This window comes from Desmodus rotundus, chromosome 1, assembly GCF_022682495.2.
Source record: "Desmodus rotundus isolate HL8 chromosome 1, HLdesRot8A.1, whole genome shotgun sequence".
In the NCBI taxonomy this organism is placed as follows: Eukaryota; Metazoa; Chordata; class Mammalia; order Chiroptera; family Phyllostomidae; genus Desmodus; species Desmodus rotundus.
In genome coordinates, this window is record NC_071387.1 from 164,478,860 (window position 1) to 164,497,535 (window position 18,676).

General features: G+C 42.2%; 1 protein-coding gene across 8 annotated transcripts in view; it reads right to left on the bottom strand.

The window, feature by feature from the left end:
• Nucleotides 1-18,676, bottom strand: part of PDE8B (phosphodiesterase 8B) — a 300,637-nt gene that overhangs the window by 164,828 nt on the left and 117,133 nt on the right. The window contains exon 1 of one of the 8 annotated variants that reach the window (XM_045197876.3): nt 14,698-14,755. The exons of the other annotated variants lie outside the window; for them this stretch is intronic. The gene's annotated coding sequence lies outside the window, so the exon portion shown is untranslated. Of the gene's footprint in view, nt 1-14,697; nt 14,756-18,676 lie in introns of those variants that run through there. 8 annotated transcript variants of the gene reach the window in all.

Sequence of the window (18,676 nt, forward strand, 5' to 3'; positions counted from 1 at the left end):
GCCACATAGATAAAAGATGAGGTTAATATCCCTAATAAAACTCTTAAAACTGATAAAAAAGAGGTAAGTATTCCAATAGAATATATATATATATATTCATACACAAAAACACACACACACACAAGGGATGAGCAGGAATTTCATAGGAGAGAAAATGCAAGTAGATAAAAAATGCGTGATAAGAAACCTGACCTTATGAGAATTAGGAAAACACAAATTACAACCAGATATCACTTTTCATTGCTCATATTAGCAAGAATTTATGAGACTGGTAACTTCCAGTGTTGGCGACGGTGCAGGAAACAGGCGTTCATGTTATGCTGGTGGGAGTATGAACCCCCCATTCTCTCTAGAAAGTGATAGGCACTCAGTCGGAACAGCCCCTTCAGAGAGCTCAGGTCCATGAACTCGGAGCGCTAAATATAAAGATACAAGTAGGAGGGGCTTATTTGCTGTCTTGTTTATAACTCAAAACTGGACACAGCTTAAATGTTCATCACGATGACACTGGTAAATGAATTATGGCAAATCTATACTACAGATATCAAGTATTATGTGTTATTAAAGAATGAGTTGGATCCATATGTATTAAAATAGAGAGACTTCCAGGATATAAAGATATAAGCATTTTTGTCATTCCTCAAAAAACCACACATGGCATGTGTGTGCATGCACATGTGTGTGTGCATGCATGTGTGCATTATATGATTATTAATAAAAGTTTGGGACAATCACACATATACACCCAATGTGAACACTGCTTACTTTACGTGGGAGTGAGGGGAAACAGTATGTTGACTCTTTGTATACATTTATAATGTTTGTTTTGTTGCAAAAAGTATGAATAACTTTTATAGCTTGAAAAAAATCAATAAAATAAATTATAAGAAATCAGGAGCTTCTAGTTTCCGATGACATAATGACAGTCTACTAAATTTGAAACTCTCCAAAAGCCACAGAGTTCAACCAGGAGAGCAAATGAAACCATCCATATATTATTCACATTTATAACCAAGGCTCAAGACATAATTGGCAGGGCCCAGAGCAAAATGAAAATAAGGGGCCCAGCCAGGGGCAGAGACATTAATCTCCTCCTTCCAGGGGTCTACCACCACACACCACAATGAACTGGAAAGCCAAGGAATTGCAGCTTCTGTGACAGGCCATGCTCTGTCCCTGGGTCAGCAGTGCAAGGAAGGTCTCCACTGAGTCACCTGGTGAATGCACCACACCACCAACAGCGTAGGACAGAATGGCCTCCTCGTTGCCCTGACCCCAGCCCTTCCTGCACCTGTTTCTGGCCCCTGATGGGTCCAGAGGATTATAGGGAAGGCAGGCCTCCACCTGCCACCCCAGCCAGAGAGGAGCAGTGGTTACAGGCCAGGGACAAGGGCAGGTAGCTGGAACTCATCCAGGGGAGGCTGGGAGAGGGGTAGAGTGAAAGGGGCAGGGGAGGCAGGACTAAGCATGAATCAAGGATCCAAGGCCCCGATACATGTCCATTGTGACACAAAACTTGATTTACGAAACACAAATCCAAAGATTAAATTATTAAGAGTCGCAAGACAGTGACTGAGGAGCATTGTGCCCCAAGCATGAGGCCCTTCTGCTTGTGCAGCTGCACTGGTAGCACGGCCATGACGCTAGCTCCTCCTGCCTGTGGCACAACCAGGAGACGGAGCATTCTGGAGACTTCATTTAATGCACAGGGAGGGAAACAAACACCTGAAAGCAGCAGAAACCTTGACAGAAAAGAGTCAGGTGGCAGAGCCCAGCAGCAGAGCAGATGAAAATCACCTCTAGAAAGAGCTTCCCATGCTGACTGTGTAAATACTGAGAACAAGTCTGATCCTGGGTGCGGGGGAATGAAAGGTGGGGCTGCAAAGGTCATGGGGCCAAAGTGGCAGCACTTGGGGGCACCACTTCTGGAGGGAAGGAGGTGACTTGGAAGGGTCACATCCTCCAGATGCTTGATGGTAAAGGGAAAAAAGAAGCAAACAAAAGAAATCAGTCAAGGCTGGAGAATTAATAATGATAAAAAAAATTAATTCCAATCACAATTCTTTTCACTGCAAGTTACAATTCACGTTCCAATCATTATTTAACAGTCTTTCAAAAGTAGAAAATTGATTGAAAAGAAAAACAGAACAAAATACAAAAAGAACTGGAAGATGAGCCCCTTTCTGGGAAAGGCGGAAGGAAGCTAAGTGCGTCATCATACACCTGGCTCTGGGGAGTTGGTGTAACAATGCAATGACGAGAGGAAAGAGGAGCTTAAAGATCCATTAGAAACGGAAATCTTAAAAGAGAGTACCAACCTAACATTTTTCAGAGCAATTACTTCAATTTTTTTAAAGACTGAATATTCTAAATTAGAAACCATTTATTCAAATAGTTCTGAGATAATTCCTGTCTACTTCTGAGACAGCTTTTCACTGCGGTTCTTTTCTGAGCATAATTCACATTTACTTTTAAAATTAAGAGATTTGCAATGTCCAAGGTACTTCTCAATTTCCAAAGAGTTAGCACTTAAAGTTCTTTTGAGGAGTTCCACCACGCAGGCCAGTTGATAAACTACAAGAGTGTTTTGGAATTGTGATCCACAGTGGATAATAAATGAGTCTGAAAACTACATTAAAAAATTTTCCAAGTAAAAATAATTGTAAAATTTTTCAGCTAAATATACAATTATATAGATCATTCTATTTATTGATTCCACTCAAATTTCAAATGACTTAATACCTCTTAATAATCTTTTAGGCCACATTAATGAAGCAAATATGAAAGCATACTTCATATTGATGGTAAATTAAATAAAAAATCTATAATACTCAAACTTTCTTATTATCCTTTCTATAATTGTATTAAATCTATCCACTCCAGAGTGAGGTATTTATCAATTTATACAAGAGAAAAATATTTTATTTTCCTATAATGTATTTGTGGCCAATGATTATCACCTTAGATTGCCCTTCCTATAAAGTTCAATCTCAAGTTTCACCCCAGGGCTGTACAATTAAAACTTCAGGTATCTCAAGCTTTTACTCCAAAACTTGTCCTCCAGCCTTCTAAGCCATCTTTGGAGGATGACATCCAATGAAGAATGCAGAAAGACAGCTGTGTTCACTGTAAGCTGTCTTCATGCCAATGCAATTGCAAATGAATAAAATAAATATGCACATGAGGCAACCAATTTCTTTTTCTCTCATACTTAAAGGTTTCTCTAAAAATAATGAAAATGTTAATATGTTGAGTGGGTTTTGCCAATCATTTTGAAGGCTATTGCTTCAGAGTCAAGAATTTGGAACCTGAAGACATGAATGGGAAAACTGCTAAGAAAACCATCTCAATAACAACCAATGGTGCCTCTCACAGTCAATTGTTTTTCTCCAACCTCACTTCTATTAACAGGTAGGTGTTTCCAGGGAAAGAGTATACTTTTCAAGTGCTACCTGATTATTGTACCACTTTAACCTTCCAAATTTATACCCATTTTTAAAAACCAGTGTGATTGGCTCCTGCTCTTTGTACACTTGTTGTTGCTCTTATTGCTTTTTATTGAGTTGTGTTTATAGGAAAAATTAGTTCTAACATGTATTTTCCCTCTAAAAATACGATGCTTTACTCTGTAATAGGATATGATGTCGTTAAGTAGAGAGACAAGACTTGGTAAAAAGGAACCTAAATGGAAAGGCTGAAATAAAGAATTATTTTCTGAAACTTCAAGGCCTTGAAAATGCTATTATTTTGCAACCATTCAAAAAATTTTTACTCCTCAAAGGCTACGTCTGCCAGAATGAGAGCTGAAATCATATGTCTATTTCCCTTCCAAATAAATGTAGTACCAACTCCTTCCTACTTGTTTCCAAAAAGGGAAATGATCAGAAAAAGAGGTCACAGAAGTATCTTCGTCAAACAAACAACAACAAAAATAGGGCCACCAATCTTGTATTTAAGTCAGAACAAGGACTTCCCTTTTAATAATGGGATGCTAGGATATTAGAATCGACTTTCTCAATAAGAACAACTAAAAATACTAAAGATATTTAAATTATTTATTAATTTATTATATTTTCTTGATTATTCTATTACAGTTGTCCCAATTTTCGCCCTTTGTCCCCCTCCACTCAGTACCTCCCACTCTCTCAGGCAATCCCCCCACCATTGTTTATGTCCATGGGCCACACATACATGTTCTTTGGCTACTATGTTTCCTATACTGTACTTTACATCCCCATGGCTATTCAGTTACTACCTTTTTGTATTTCTTAATCCCCTCACCTCTTCACCTATTCCCCAACAGACCCCTCCCATTAGGCAAGCATCAAAATGGTCTCCATATCCATGTCTCTGTTCTTCTTGTTTGCTTAGTTTGTTTTTTAGATTCAATTGTAGATAGATATGTATTTATTGACATTTTATTGTTCATAGTTTTGACCTTGTTTTTCTTAAATAAGTCCCTTTAACAACATTTCATAGGACAATGGTTTGGTGATGATGAACTCCTTTAGTTTTTTCTTGTCTGGGAAGCTCTTTATCTGCCCTTCCATTCTAAATGATAGCTTTGTTGGGTACAGCAATCTTGGCTATAGGCCCCTGATTTTCATGACTTTGAATATTTCTTGCCAGCCCCTTCTAGCTTACAATCTTTCTTTTGAGAAATAAGTTGACAGTCTTCTGGGAACTCTCTTGTAGGTAACTCACTGCTTTTCTCTTGCTGCTTTCCAGATTCTCTCTTTATCTTTAACCTTTGGCATTATAATTATGATGTGTCTTGGAGCGGGCCTCTTTGCATCCATCTTGTTTGGGACTCTCTGTGCTTCCTGGACTTGCATGTCTATTTCCTTCACCAAGTTAGGGAAGTTTTCTTTCATTATTTTTTTCAAATAGATTTCCAATTTCTTGCTCTTTCTCTTCTCCTTCTGGCACCCCTATGTTGTGAATGTTGGACTTCTTGAAGTTGTCCCAAAGGCTATTTACACTACCTTCATTTTTTAAATTCTTTTTTCTTCTTGTTCTGATTGGTTGTTTTTTGCTTCCTTATGTTCTAAATCATTGATTTGATTCTCAGCTTCATCCACTCTAGTGTTGTTTCCCTGCAAATTGTTCTTTATTTCAATTAGTGTATCCATCATTTCTGACTGGCTCTTTTTTATGTTGCTGCAGTTCTCACTAAGTCCCTTGTGCATCCTTATAATCAGTGTTTTAAACTTTGCATCTGATAGATTGCTTATCTCCACTTCGTTTATTTCCTTTTCTGGGGTTTTGATCTGTTCTTCCATTTGGGCCATGTTGCTTTGTCTCCTCATTTTGGCAGCCTCCCTGTGTTTGTTTCTATGTATTAGGTAGAGCTGCTATGACTCCCTGTCTTGTTAGTGTGGTCTAATGTAGTAGGTGTCCTGTTGGGTCCAGAAGCACAGCCTTCCCTGTCATCCAGCTGGGTACTCAAGGTGCACCCTCCATGTGGGCTGATTACACCCTCCTCTTATAGTTGAGCCTTCATTGCTGTTGGCGGATCAATGGGAGGGATTTACTCAAGCCAGTCAGTTGCAAGGACTGATTGTGAGCACTAATCACCAACCTCCACCCCCTGTGGATGATCAGCTGTGCAGGGGCAATAGGGTGGTGCTTTCATGTGGTCTGTAGCTGCCTACTTGGTGTGCAGGCTCTGGGGTTTCCTGGGTGGTGCAGGCCAAGGTCAGCCCCAACCTGTATTCTGCACAAGGCCACCCTGCATGGTCTGTAAAGCTATCTGAGATGGCCGTTACTTGTACTGGTCTTGGAGATGCCCATGCAAAGCCAAGCTGTGAATCTAGGCTGGCTGCTGCTAGTACTGGGCCCAGTGCCATTTAGCAAGAGTTATGGTGGCTGGGGACTTACTGAGGCTGGCTGTTGCTTGTTTGATAGGATATAGGAAGTTGTGAAGTATGAGCAAAGACCAGCCATTCATATGGAAAAGTCATAATTAACAGTTTGGGTAGGCCCATAGGTTGGGTTGGACGGAGTCTCAGGAGATCTCCAGGATGGGGCAAACAGTGTTTAGCCAGATTGAGGGAGTCTCAGATATGGCACTAGCCTGCTGGCTCTGTGGCTCTGTAGTGGGAGGGCTCAGTAAAGGGACAATGGCCTCTGCCTGTCTTTCTGTCAGGGAGAGAGCTGTCCCCCATCTCTAACCTTGATGCCAGACACTTTAGTTCCTCCCTGTATGCCACTGGTGCCTTTCAAGCTGATAGCCCAGTCTGGAGCTCAGAGGGAGTGAGTCTGAGTAAGTCTCTTTGTGGGTTCTTTAAGGGGAACTATTTGGAACTGCAGAAATTTCTTCCACTGACTCAATCCCCACTGGTTTTCACAGCCAGAAGTTATGGGGACTTATCTTCCTGCTACTGGAACCCTGGGCTGGAGGGTATGGTGTGGGGCTGGGACTCCTGGCTCCAGAGATATTCCTCCCAAATATTTTTCCACCACAATGTGGGTATGGGACCAGTCTATTCCACTTCTACCACTATGGACAGATGTGGTTTCTTTAATTCCATAGTTGTCAGACTTCCATTCAACTCAGTTTTTGACAGTTCTGAGTGATGGTTGTTCTATATTTTAGTTGTAATTTTGATGTAGTTTTGCAAGGAGGTGAGCCATATTTACCTATCCTGTCATCTTTATCAGAAGTCTCTAAAGATATTTTAAAGTATCCCTTCAAAAGTTTCAAAGAAGGATCAATATAGTGAAGGTTATCAGGCCAAATTCTAGAGGATCAGAACCCAGGTGGGTGAATGTACTACCCAGGAGTATTTGCTGATTTAAAAGGAAGAGTTGTACAAATTGCCAGTTATAAAAATAGTCACAGGGACATAAAGCACAGTACGGGGAATATAGTCAATAACATTGTTAGCTATGTATGGGGCCAAATGGGTACTAGATTTTGGCAGAATTTAAAAGAGCCATATAAAAATTCTATAGCTAAAAAATAGTAATCAAAATTAGTAAACCATAAGACATATTCAGAATGTATCACTTAGAGACAAAGGATGGAAGAGGGAGCAAGAGATGGTGCTGAATACAGTGAGAAAGTCTAATAAATATTTACCTAGATTTCAAGGAGAGGAGTAAGAAAGTGAAGGGGAAGCATCATGTGAGAAAGTCATAGCTGACAATATTTCAGAACCAACAGAAGACTTTAATCCATGGATTCACAAGGGCGAACAATTCCTCAGCCACATAAATAAGAAGAAATCCACACCTACACAAATCACAATGAAATTGCAGAGAACCAAAGACAAAGAAAATCTTGAGAGCAGCCAGAGGAAAAAATACACACCTTCAAATGACTCATCCTCAGAGTAGGCATTTCTCAACAACACGAAGACAGAAGACAGAGTAGATTTATATCTTCAGTGTGTTGAAAGAAACAACCACCAAACTAGAACTCCATATGCAATAAAAACATGCTTTAAGAATAAAGGTACAAGATAAACAAAATTAGAGTTGACCAAAGAAGACCCTCACCAAAAGAAATAATGGGTGTTCTTCAGGCACAAGAAAAATGATCCCAGGTAAAATGAAAGAAGAAGGAATACCAAACAAAAAGGGACATATGTGGGTCAACCTACATAACACTGACTGCGGAATGCAATATTAGTATTTCATGGAGTTTAACATATATGGAGAAATAGCATGCAAGACAACATTGTGTAAGCCAGAGGGAGATACACCGTCTGTGTTCTTGGAGGCAGGAGTGGTGCCGAGTCGCTTTAGACTTGGATGAGCTAGAGGTGCATATTCTGTTTCCGCTGGTAACCAAGTAAAGAAGAGAAACACACTAGTGGAAGGGGTGATCAAGTGATTTTGAAAAATGTAACCCATCTAAAGAGGGCATGAAAGGAGTGAAACATGAAACAGATAGAACAAACAGAAAACAGGAAAAACATGGTAGATTTACAAACATATCAGTGATTACATTAAAATATAAGTAGGACAAAAGAAAGTTAGTATGGGATCACAGTGCTTTACAATTAATAGGAGCTTTAAAGTTATTCTAAATTCCACGTTTCACCTTGGCCTCCTGTTTTACCCTAATGCCCTTAGGACTTAAATTCCTTAGCCCCACCCCTTGTGAAGGGCCACCCACCTTTCCTGGGTTGGTTTTCAACCCACATTGTGCTCCTACAGCCACACGTGGCCACCATGTAGGAGAGGGCAGCTACAGGTTCTATCTCGGGGGCTGTTACATGTTTAGTAAAATCTAAAAGAGGAGGAAACAAATTTCAAAGATCCTGTATGATTTATGATTATCTTAGTAAATTAACTTAATTACTTAAAACATCCTGATACTGGATAATTCATTTTGATTGGCTACTGGGCAATTCCAAAAAGCGGAATTGCATTTTTGTATAGTTTATATCAAACACAGTGCCTGCACACAGTAGGTACTCAATATTTGAAGAATGAATGAACAATATAATGTGGGACACTGCCCAGCCAGTGCTTCTCACTGGTCTACGTTAACTCGCAAGCATGTAAGTCAGGGCTAATAGCCTGAAGGTGCTACTGCCAGTACCCTCCACCTGCTGCAGACATGACCATCGCCACGGCTCTCACCGTCTTAGCCAACAGTCTACAGCTCTCATTACAGACAAGGTCCTGTTCCTGGGAAAGTGTCACATGTTCAGTTACTCAATACTCCTAACAACGCTGTGATGTGGGCACTATTAATATTCCTATGTTATAAATGAGGAAACAGAGACACAGAAAAGTTAAGAAAATTTGCTTCAGGTTACATATAAGTGGCAGAGCTGGGATGTGACTCCAAAGCCCATGCTCTTAGCTATGATTGCTAAACGGCTTCCCCAGGTATCAGAAGTGCCTGTAAGAACCTGTCATGTGGCTGAATGGTGCTACTACTGATGGCAATTTAACTTGACCTAGAAAGAAAATACTTCTTATGAATGTTCAGCCACAATGCACCTGCAGAATCATGCTCTGTCTCCTGTGGCCTTTCATTTCCTCTCTCTGCACCTGTGAGCTCACAAGAGGTCAGCCGCCCACAAAACATGTCCTATTCTCTGAAGCTGTCAGGGAAGCCCACGCCCACCAATGGCCCAGGCTGAAAAGTCAGTACAAGATGATTATGAATTTTCCAAAGGTCTAAGGAGGCTGAGACCGCCCCTGACCCTAGCCCTGTTGTGGCCCCCAGAGAAGGAACTATCATTGGGCAGGCAAGGATGAAAAGGCACTCTCCCATGGGAAGGAAGCCAGCTCTGCTCTGGCTTGGGGAGAACAGAGGTGATGAGGGAGAGGGGAAGGCAACCCCAAGCTCAAGAGGAGCTGCTCTTTGAGCAGCAAGAATGGATATTTCACACAGAAGTGTGAGACTCAGAAGTGTTCCTGGGCCAGGTCCCTCCTCCTCATTCAGCTGGGGGACAGAAGGGCCTTACCCCTCCCCTGAATCATCAAAGAGTGAGAAAGAGAAGGGGAGTAATTGGGCCCGATCTACAGTGAGCAAGGATTTCTGAATCACATGACCTTGTTTCAATTCCCAACTTTAAAAGACAGAAACCTTGAACGTTAGTCAGTCACTCTATTAATCTGTAAAATGCGGATGATACTGTCTCCCTCACAGGTTGTTGTGAAGACAAAAATACCACAAACCCGCATGGTGCCTGATACAGAATCAGGCAGGCAATAAACACAGATTTCTCATCCCTCCCTTCCAGTCTGATGAGAAAAAAACAGTCCATAGGTTCATATTTTCCCCTTAACCATTAGTCGCATTGTGTTGTCTGTGCTTATGCTGTTTTGTTGGGTTTTGGGTTTTTTGTTTTTTTTTTTTTTTTTTTTGAATAGAGGCAACTGAGAAAAGTAGTAATGCAATAGTTGTATAACTGGGACAAGCACACACAGCCGCCGGCCGACAGAAGGAACCTCTGCACGCGTCTTCTTACACAGGGCCTGCACCAACATGCAATTGCTGTTTTTGTTTTCACAAATCTTCCTGTTTTCCAAGGAATGAAATCAAAGCCCGCAGACACTTTAGCCAAACAATTCCTTTTGTGCTGGAACGCTTGCCAAAAAACTTAATTCCTCTCATTTTCATCAGCAGAAGATGCTGTGCTTCCAGAGCGGCATGCTTCGGGGGACCAAGAGCAAGAGGGCTGGACAGCTTCGTCTGGATGGCACTAATGCCTTCCCCAGTTCTCCTCATTCTGCCGAGTAATTGCTACAAGTGTGGCACATTGCCTCCCACACATTTCTGAGACATCCGTTACTTCAGAAAATGCTGTCAGGTAAATTAAGGACAAAGACAAAACCTTCAGTTCTAAATTTCCCTGATTTCTCCTTGGGTCTCAGCACTTTACTGTGAGGGGGTTTTGTTTGTTTGTTTGTTTGTTTTTGCCCCTTGGTAATGGCCATTAGAGTTCAGAGAATCTGAACCATGCCCCCGAGTCTACACAGCTTTACACCAACACCAAAAGCCTGGGTTTGGGTTTGACTTTGCCACTTATAAGCTGTGTGATGTTAGAAAACTCTCTGAACCTCTCTGAACTATTACTGTCCCCATTTTACACCTACAGAAATGGAGGCACAGGCAGAGAAAGTAAGTTGGCCAAGGTCTCGTGGGTGGCGAGTGATGGAGTTGACGTCAAACCCAGAGTCGAGGAGCTCTCGCCAGGGAGCACACCATGCTGCTCGATGGCCCCTTCTCCCTCCGAAAACTTAGACTGTTCCCTCAAGAAGATCCCAGCCCTCCATCAGACTTCTTCTGGCAAGGCCCAGATAGTAAATATTCTTGGTTTGCGGCCCATCTGGTCTCTGTCACCCTATTCCAATGCAGTGCGAAATCAATCATAGACAATATTGAAATGAATGTTCATGGCTGTGTTTTAATAAAGCATTATTTATCTTCACTGAAATTTGAATTTCATATAATTTTCACAGGTCAGAAAAGTGTTCTTCTACTTTTTTTCAACTATTTAAGAAATGTAGCCCTGGCTGGGTGGCTTGGTTGGTTAGAGTGACATCCATTCACCAAAAGGTCGCAGGTTCAATCCCCAGGCAGACCCCCGCTGGGGGCAGGGAGCCAGATCTGGCCCTCAGCCGAAGCTCGAAGCTCGCAGATCACTGCAATAGATGTTACCAAGCGTGGCCCTGCCCTCGTTTCCCTCCTGGACCTCGGAGAGCCAGGAGCTCCCACGAACAACAAAACTGTCCTGAGCCCTGCCCCTTGCAGAGGCCCCAAGGCCCATGTGTCACTGGCCCATGGGTCCAGTGACAGACTCAGTCATCTGTAGATCAATCACAGGACCACAGCACACAGTTTGATAAATCCATCCAATGACCTAAATACATTTCCATTTTTATATTATGACCAGTTGAGGAGGGGTAAAAAAGGTAATAGGAGAAAGGAGGAATAAAATACATAGCGATAAAAATACAGATTCTGGTCAGAATGACCTCAAATAAGTTACTTAACCCTAACCCTCAGTTTCCTTTTCTATAAAATGAGGATAACAGTACACTTCCCTCAGGGGGCTGCTGGGCAGGCCCAGTGAAATAGTGCACACAGAAGGTAAGCACAGACAGCCTCCCCAAGGAAAGAAGACCAAAGAGAAAAGGGAAGTGAGGCAGGCATAGGAGGCCCCAAAAGTGTCACCTCACTCTCTCCTCTGAACTCTAAGTTCCAGAAGGACTGTACCTTGTCTTCTTTATGATCAAAGATTGTGGATGTTCATAAAATATTAATATTTGTGGATAATGATGAGGAGGGGGAGGAAAAGGAAGAGGAGAAGGAGGTTACTCACATGCCTCCTGAAAGAATCTAATATTTTGCATTTAAAGTCATTGAAAAGTTACAAAGTACTGATGGAGATGCTTTGGTTTCAAGATATTTTTTCATCTTATTTTAATGTTCCAAAAAAAGTATTTCATTTAAGATACTATTCATTCTTTAAACTTGTGTTAGTTTGTACAACATCTTGCTAATTTGGAGAGTCAGAGAATATCCTATTGAAACCAACAGAGAGTAGCTATAATAACCCAAAGCTTCTATGAGGATGTTCTAGTTCATTACCATTGGACCTGTGTTAGACATAACACAAGAGTAGCTGCAGAGCTTGAGAGATGAGAATATTCCACACAGGCTTTCCCATTATAGTTAACATTTTCCCCTTGCCTGTGCTTACTGTGCTCTCACTGGGATCTGTGGCCTATGTCTCCGTGATTATTTGTATTAAACTTTCAACTAGGGTCTTGCCTCTTCTGCCTTTAGCTTCCCAGACCCTCACTCTGGTCATCAAGGTCCTGAGCTGACCCAAGTATAGGTGACAAGAATGAAATGAAAGGAATTAGCTAGTAGTTAAGAGGATGCCTCTGGAACCAGTCAGCCTAGGTTTGAATTCTGGCTTTACCACTTCCTAGTTCTGTGACCTTGGGCAAGTCACTTAACCTCTCTGTGTTTTAGGGTCTTGATTAGTAGAGATAGATACTCAGATAGCATCTATCTCATGGAGTTGGTGAGAGAATTAAACAAATTAGTGCATATGAAAATAAAGCACTGAGAACAGTACTTAGGGTAAAGTAAGCACTACATAAATGTTTGTGGTGGCTGTATTATTAGTAGTAGTACATCACAGCCTCAGCTCTCTATTCAGCATAACTGAGACCTGCAGGGCTACTCATACCCATTTGACTTGGGGTAAGAAGCTCAGTTCTACAGCATCTTCACTGAAAGCTGACCTAGGGCAGACCCCGCACCTGTGTGGTTTCCCAGGCCCAGTTGTTTGATGCTCCCTCCCAGCCCTGCTCCCATCCCTGTATCTGACACCATGCATCTGCCCCGTTTCGAGTGCCTCAGCACTGCGACCCTGCCCTGAGCCCAACAGGAGCTGGGGCCCTGTTGCTCCAGCTGTTTGCAGTCTTCCTCCCTGGAGCTGGAGCCTCATTCTGTGGCCCTCTGCTACAGTGGAGTCCTACTACGTCAACAGTCAGCTGCCACCAGCATAGCCAATCCTGGACTAGATAACTCGAACACTGCCTGAAATCCCACCCATCCAAAGTGTTTCTGGGTCTTCTACAGCCTTCCAGCCTGCATCCTATCCTTCGCTGGTGTCCAGTCTGACTCCCCAGCATCCATCCTGTCTCAGCAGTGCTGGCGGCCGAGAGCATTCTTCAGCCCTCTTCCACATCCTGCTTCCTGCTCTTGGCACAGACCAAACATTAACCATTTCATCAGGTAAAAGATGGTGCAGTGGAGCTGGTGGGAATGTAGCATGTTACAGGCACTTTGGAAAAGAACTCTGCCATGTCTTAAAACTTAAATATACACTTGCCACGCAATCTTGACTCCATTCTTACATATCTACTCAAGAGAAATAATGAAAACATATGTCCACATGAAAAGTTGCCCGCCGACATTCATAGCAGCATGATTTATAATAGCAAGAGCCTGGAAGTAACTCAGATGTCCATGACTGATGAGCGAATAAATAAAGCGCAGCATATCCCAACAATGGAATGCTACCCAGCCGTAAAAAGGAACAAACTACTAACACTGCTGCAACATGCATCGACCTTGAAAACCACATTGTGTGAAGTGAAAGAGCCAGACAGAAAAGACTACGTATTGTGTGATTCCATTAATGCGGACTCTCCGGCAAAGGTCATGTTCTGGGCCTGGGCGGGGATGGTGTGGGACAGGTACTAGGGATCTTTCAGGGATGAGAAAAATGTTCTAAAACTGGATTGTGGTGATGTTAGCATAACTGTATAAATTTACTGAAATTCATGAAACTCTACCCTTAAAATGGATGAAGTTTATAGTAGGTGAATTATACCTAAACAAAGATATTTTCAACAACAACAAAAAATGCAATAATTCCTAAAGGGTTGAAAATTTACCTGAAATATGGATGATCTACTTTTGGTAATATATTATAGATGGCTCCCCCAATGGGATATACTTTCATTCTATGGCTACACCATAGAAGGCATCTTCTGAGAAGCTCTCTACACCCCCCACCCCCACCCCCACCAAAATGTTAGGCTCAAGCTGTTGAATTACAATTACAAAATTTACTATGAATTTTGCTTACCAACTTCACTACAAACCTTGATTAAAGGGGACACCTTTTTAAAACTAAAATAAACATGTCATAATTAGCATTAAAAAGTACAATTAATTCCTTGACATTTCTTAAAATGTTAAACCTAATGAGGAAAAAACTAGTTGACTGATATTTTAATAGAACACTTACAGCAGAAGAGGTTGTCGTTTTACCTGAAGCCTCACTAATACAATCTAACCATGATAAACTGGGGCTCCAAACCATGCTTATTATTTTACCAATTAGAAATGTATCTAGCTCCTTTTAATGGTTTACGAATGGCTTGATTCCAGGCAGCTCTGGATCCCCCACTACGTTGTTTGTTTTGGTCTAATACCCTATACAACTAGTGTTTTCTGAAACACTCTTTAAAGCATGCTGATGATGTAGGTGAAATGTTTTAGCTAATACCCTTTATCTTCTCCTTAAGCACCTTTGCTAATGATACCTGGCCCCCTTTCTTTTCTCTAATTGTTTGTGTAATTAAAGGGTCTGCCCCAGTGTTTTCTCTCCTTTACCGGATAATTTTCATGTGGAAAATGACACCCAATCCTTCTGAAATAGAATTTACACTGACAATGAAAGTAGCCCAATTTCTTACCCCCGTGACACCTAAAAACTTCCCACGTCTTTGGTAACAGACACAGGCGCATCCAGCTGTAGATCTGCGGGGAAGATCTGAGATGAGGTTAAACATGCTCCTGTTCAGAACTCTTGTTCTCGGAGACACCCGGTCTTGTCTCTCCGGAAAGCTCTTCTACTTGGGTGGCTTTTAATGCATGTCTGTTTATCGCTGCTACTGGGTCATTATCCCCTGGGAACCCAATGTTGTGTAAGGGGCCCTTGAGCTGAGGAGCGCAACGGCAACACTTGGACTTCAGTCTGCCCAAGTGTGTCCAAGTTTCAGTGTTTTGCTTCCTTCATCAGTGCTTTTTCTGTGATCCTTCCATTTCAACAAGCTCTCCAGTGACAGCACAGAAGTCAAAATGAACGCATTCAACTGAGAGATTTTCAGAAGGGCAATTTAAATTTTAATTAAAATTCATGTAGGAAGAAAACAAGCATAACTCACAACATAACCTAGTATACTTCTGCCTGTCAATGGTAAAATAATCCTATGCCAACATCCTCTCCAACATTCAGTGGCTAGATATTAATATATTTCCTGTAAAAGAGTCAGCATAAAACATTACACCCACACTAACAAATTATTCAAAACCATTTGAATTTCAATTAACTAAGCAACCAATTATTTAGTACCCATTTTATGCAAACGATCAGTAAGTATGTAAAATAAAGAAAAATATATAATTCTTATCTACAAGAGCTTCCTCACTTGCATTTCTACAAAATAAAAGTATTTTGCCTTTTAAATGCAGATTTCCAAATATGGAGGAATAACATTTACAAAGCCTGTTGAATAATACGTAGTCACAACTAAGCAGCATTTTGATTAGTATGTTTACAAAACTTTCTGGGGAGTGACCAGATTGTTACTCCTTTCAGTAAACATGTACTGATTTTTTTTCAGTAAAAAAGTGATGAATGAAAAAGAGACGAGTAAGATAGTCGCAAACAAATTGCAATCAACAGAGGAGGCGGCGGCCACCTGAGAGAGGTGTTTTTCCAGGGACTCACTGGGGCAGCCCCTCTGGAGGGGCAGCGTCTGAACGGAACGTCCAGAAGACTGGGCGATGCTCTCCCTGTGACTGCAGTGCCTGCACGTGGTTCTCCTCTTTGATAAGGACTGAGAGTAGCCTCGATTCCAGACAAATATTTAAGCAAACACTTTCGTTACCAGAAATAGTATAGTTTAAAGTACATTACTCTTGAATCTGAAGAAAGAACTTTAATTGATGTTGAATACGATATTGAAATATTGAGAGAAGTGTGGTTAAATGCCATATGTTTCAACAGATTAAAAGGAATCCAAGGTGGTAAATAAGCATGATAATTTTACTTCTGACACAAAAATAATCGTAGTGAGAATAATCGCTGATATTTATCACGCAGCATGTGAAGAGCGTCACCTACATTACCTCACTGAATCACACAGCAACTGTGTCATAAAAGCAAATGGTTATTATCTCTGTCTTACCCATGAAGAAATGGAGGGTGGAGAGGTTCAGTAGCTTGACCCAGGTCGCACAGTTACTAAGTGACAAGGACAAGACTGGAGTCCAAGTGTGTCTGATGGCCAAGCCCAGCTCCCAACCACCATCCCTGACTCTCTCATGGGATAATTTGTTTTGTGTTTCTCTTCCAGCAAAGTTCACATTAGCCAGTGGATGATTTCTCCAGGGAAATGGCAAAGCTACATTGATTTGCTAAAGAAACCACAAGCATCTGGCCAAACTGAACTTCAGATTTTGTATTTAAAGGTCCCAAAGTTATCATTTAAAAACCAGAGCTGCTGGAGCTGCTTAAATGGTGGATGCCCAGGACTTGGCCTAGTTCTTGGATCTCTTTTGCTGTCTGTCCACACTCACTCCCTTGGTGACCCTGTTCAGGTTCATTGCTTAAGTGTCATCCATGTACTGATGCCTCTCAAATTCATGTCTATGGCTAGGACCACCTCTGCCACCACCACCACGCTATCTGAGCCACTGACATCTCCTTCCTCCCTGAATTATTCCAATAAGCTCCTAACTTACCTCTTTCAGACTATTCTCAATGCAGCAGGCAGAACAGTCCTAGAAAAGTAAATCCCTTCTCTGCTCAGAACCCTCTAGTAACTCCCATCTGTTTCCAAACAAATGCCTTTGAAGAGGCCTTCAACAAACCATATCAGACACATGACGTACCCACCCCTCCCCTCTCCACCCCCACCTTGCTCCCTTCCTTCTCACTCATTCCACTCTTAAACCACAGGCCTGCTTGTGGTTCTCAAAATGCCAAGCGTGTACCAGACTCAGGACCTCCCTCTGTCTGGGACACTCTCCCTCCAGGTATCTGTCTGGGTTGCTCCCTCTTTCAAGTCTTACCAAAAAAGCCACCTTCCAGGAAGATTCTCTTGGGTGATATATCATAGCAGTAAGAGCTCAGATTCTACAGTCAGCCCACCTGGGTTCTAATCCTGACTTTGCGTCTTCCTAGGGCTGTGAATTTGAGTTAATTAATCTCTCTGGGCTTCAGTTTCCTCATCTTTAAAAGAAGGATAATAATAGGACCATACTAATAAGGTTGTTGTGATGAGTCAATGAATTAACATAAATTGCTTCAAACAGTGCCTGGCACACGGGGAGGGCTGCCATAGTAATTAAGTCTAAGACGGTATACATTATAAGACACACCATTGCCTTATCTACTGCTTAAATACATAGTGTCAATTAAAGTAGTAAATGACCCCAGGCCTCTGTGGAGTTTATCTGTGGGAAGAAGGCAGTCACACTTATGCTGAGGCCCGGAGAGCTAAGGATGGCCTCGTAGATGGGGACAATGCCTGGAAGGGGAGGTCTTTCCAATCATGTGATGATCACAAGCATTTACCAAGTGTCTGGCACTCCACCCAGCCCTCTGCATGCACACTCTCGTTTAATCCTCACTACTTCCAGAGGAGAGACATATTATTCTTACCCCTTTAAACAGAGGAGAAAACAGCCTAAGCAATAGTCAGCTAGCAAGAGGGGGAGCTGGAATTCCGGAGCAAAAGCTCTCAATCACCTATTCTCAAAGATGACATACATCCTGGGAGGGTCTTAGCCTCATCTGGACTTGAGGGGTCTAGGAATCTCACGGAGGACTCCAGAGGACAGAGGATACAGGTGAAACTGCTGTTGAGAAGCAGGGGGTAGGAAAGGCCTGGCTGAGTTTTTGGTAGAGGAGCAAGAGTTGCTAGTGCCTGACAGCAAACCAAAGGGTCTAGTTTCTGAGTGATCATTCTGTTTGTTCTCTTTTGTCATTCCTGAGTCTTTAATGAAGTCCTCTTGAACGGGACAGTCTTGTCTCATCTCTGCGCTGGGGAGCACAAACAGAAGCTCAGGTGTCTGTGTTGGGCAGACTCTAAAGCAGGGAGGAGGGCTTCACCCCACCCTGAGGCCTGCGTGGAGATAGAAGCAGGGAGATCAACGCAGACTAGAAAAGGCTGTGGCACGGAGTCAAGAGCTACCTCGTTTTTCCAGTACTAGGTTCTGGGGGCTATTTTACCAATGGAGATGACATTCCCTCCAAACGGTCAATACTGGAAGGTCATACAGAAGCACTGGGTATGTGTATCTTGTTGTAATCAAGAGCTGCAGCCAAGACTCTGGAACCAGGGAAACAACCAGCATTATAAGAAGCAAGCCATGGGAATGCAGGGGCCTCCGCGAGGGATCCCAGTACACGGCCAGATGGCATCCTCCTGGCTGCAGCCACTCTGCACAGGCCTTGGGCTCTGGCTAGCACCTGCCTTCAACTCCTTAAGTCACTTCTTGCTCCTGACAATTCTTTTGTATGTAATAGGTGTTCCAGAGGTACACAGCACAAAGTAGCTGTTTGGTACATATATGCTAAAAGAATACAAATCTGGACCTTAGGTGCTATTCAGTGAAGTTCTGATTAAATTGGCTTGTTTTCCATTATCAATCTTAGGACTCATG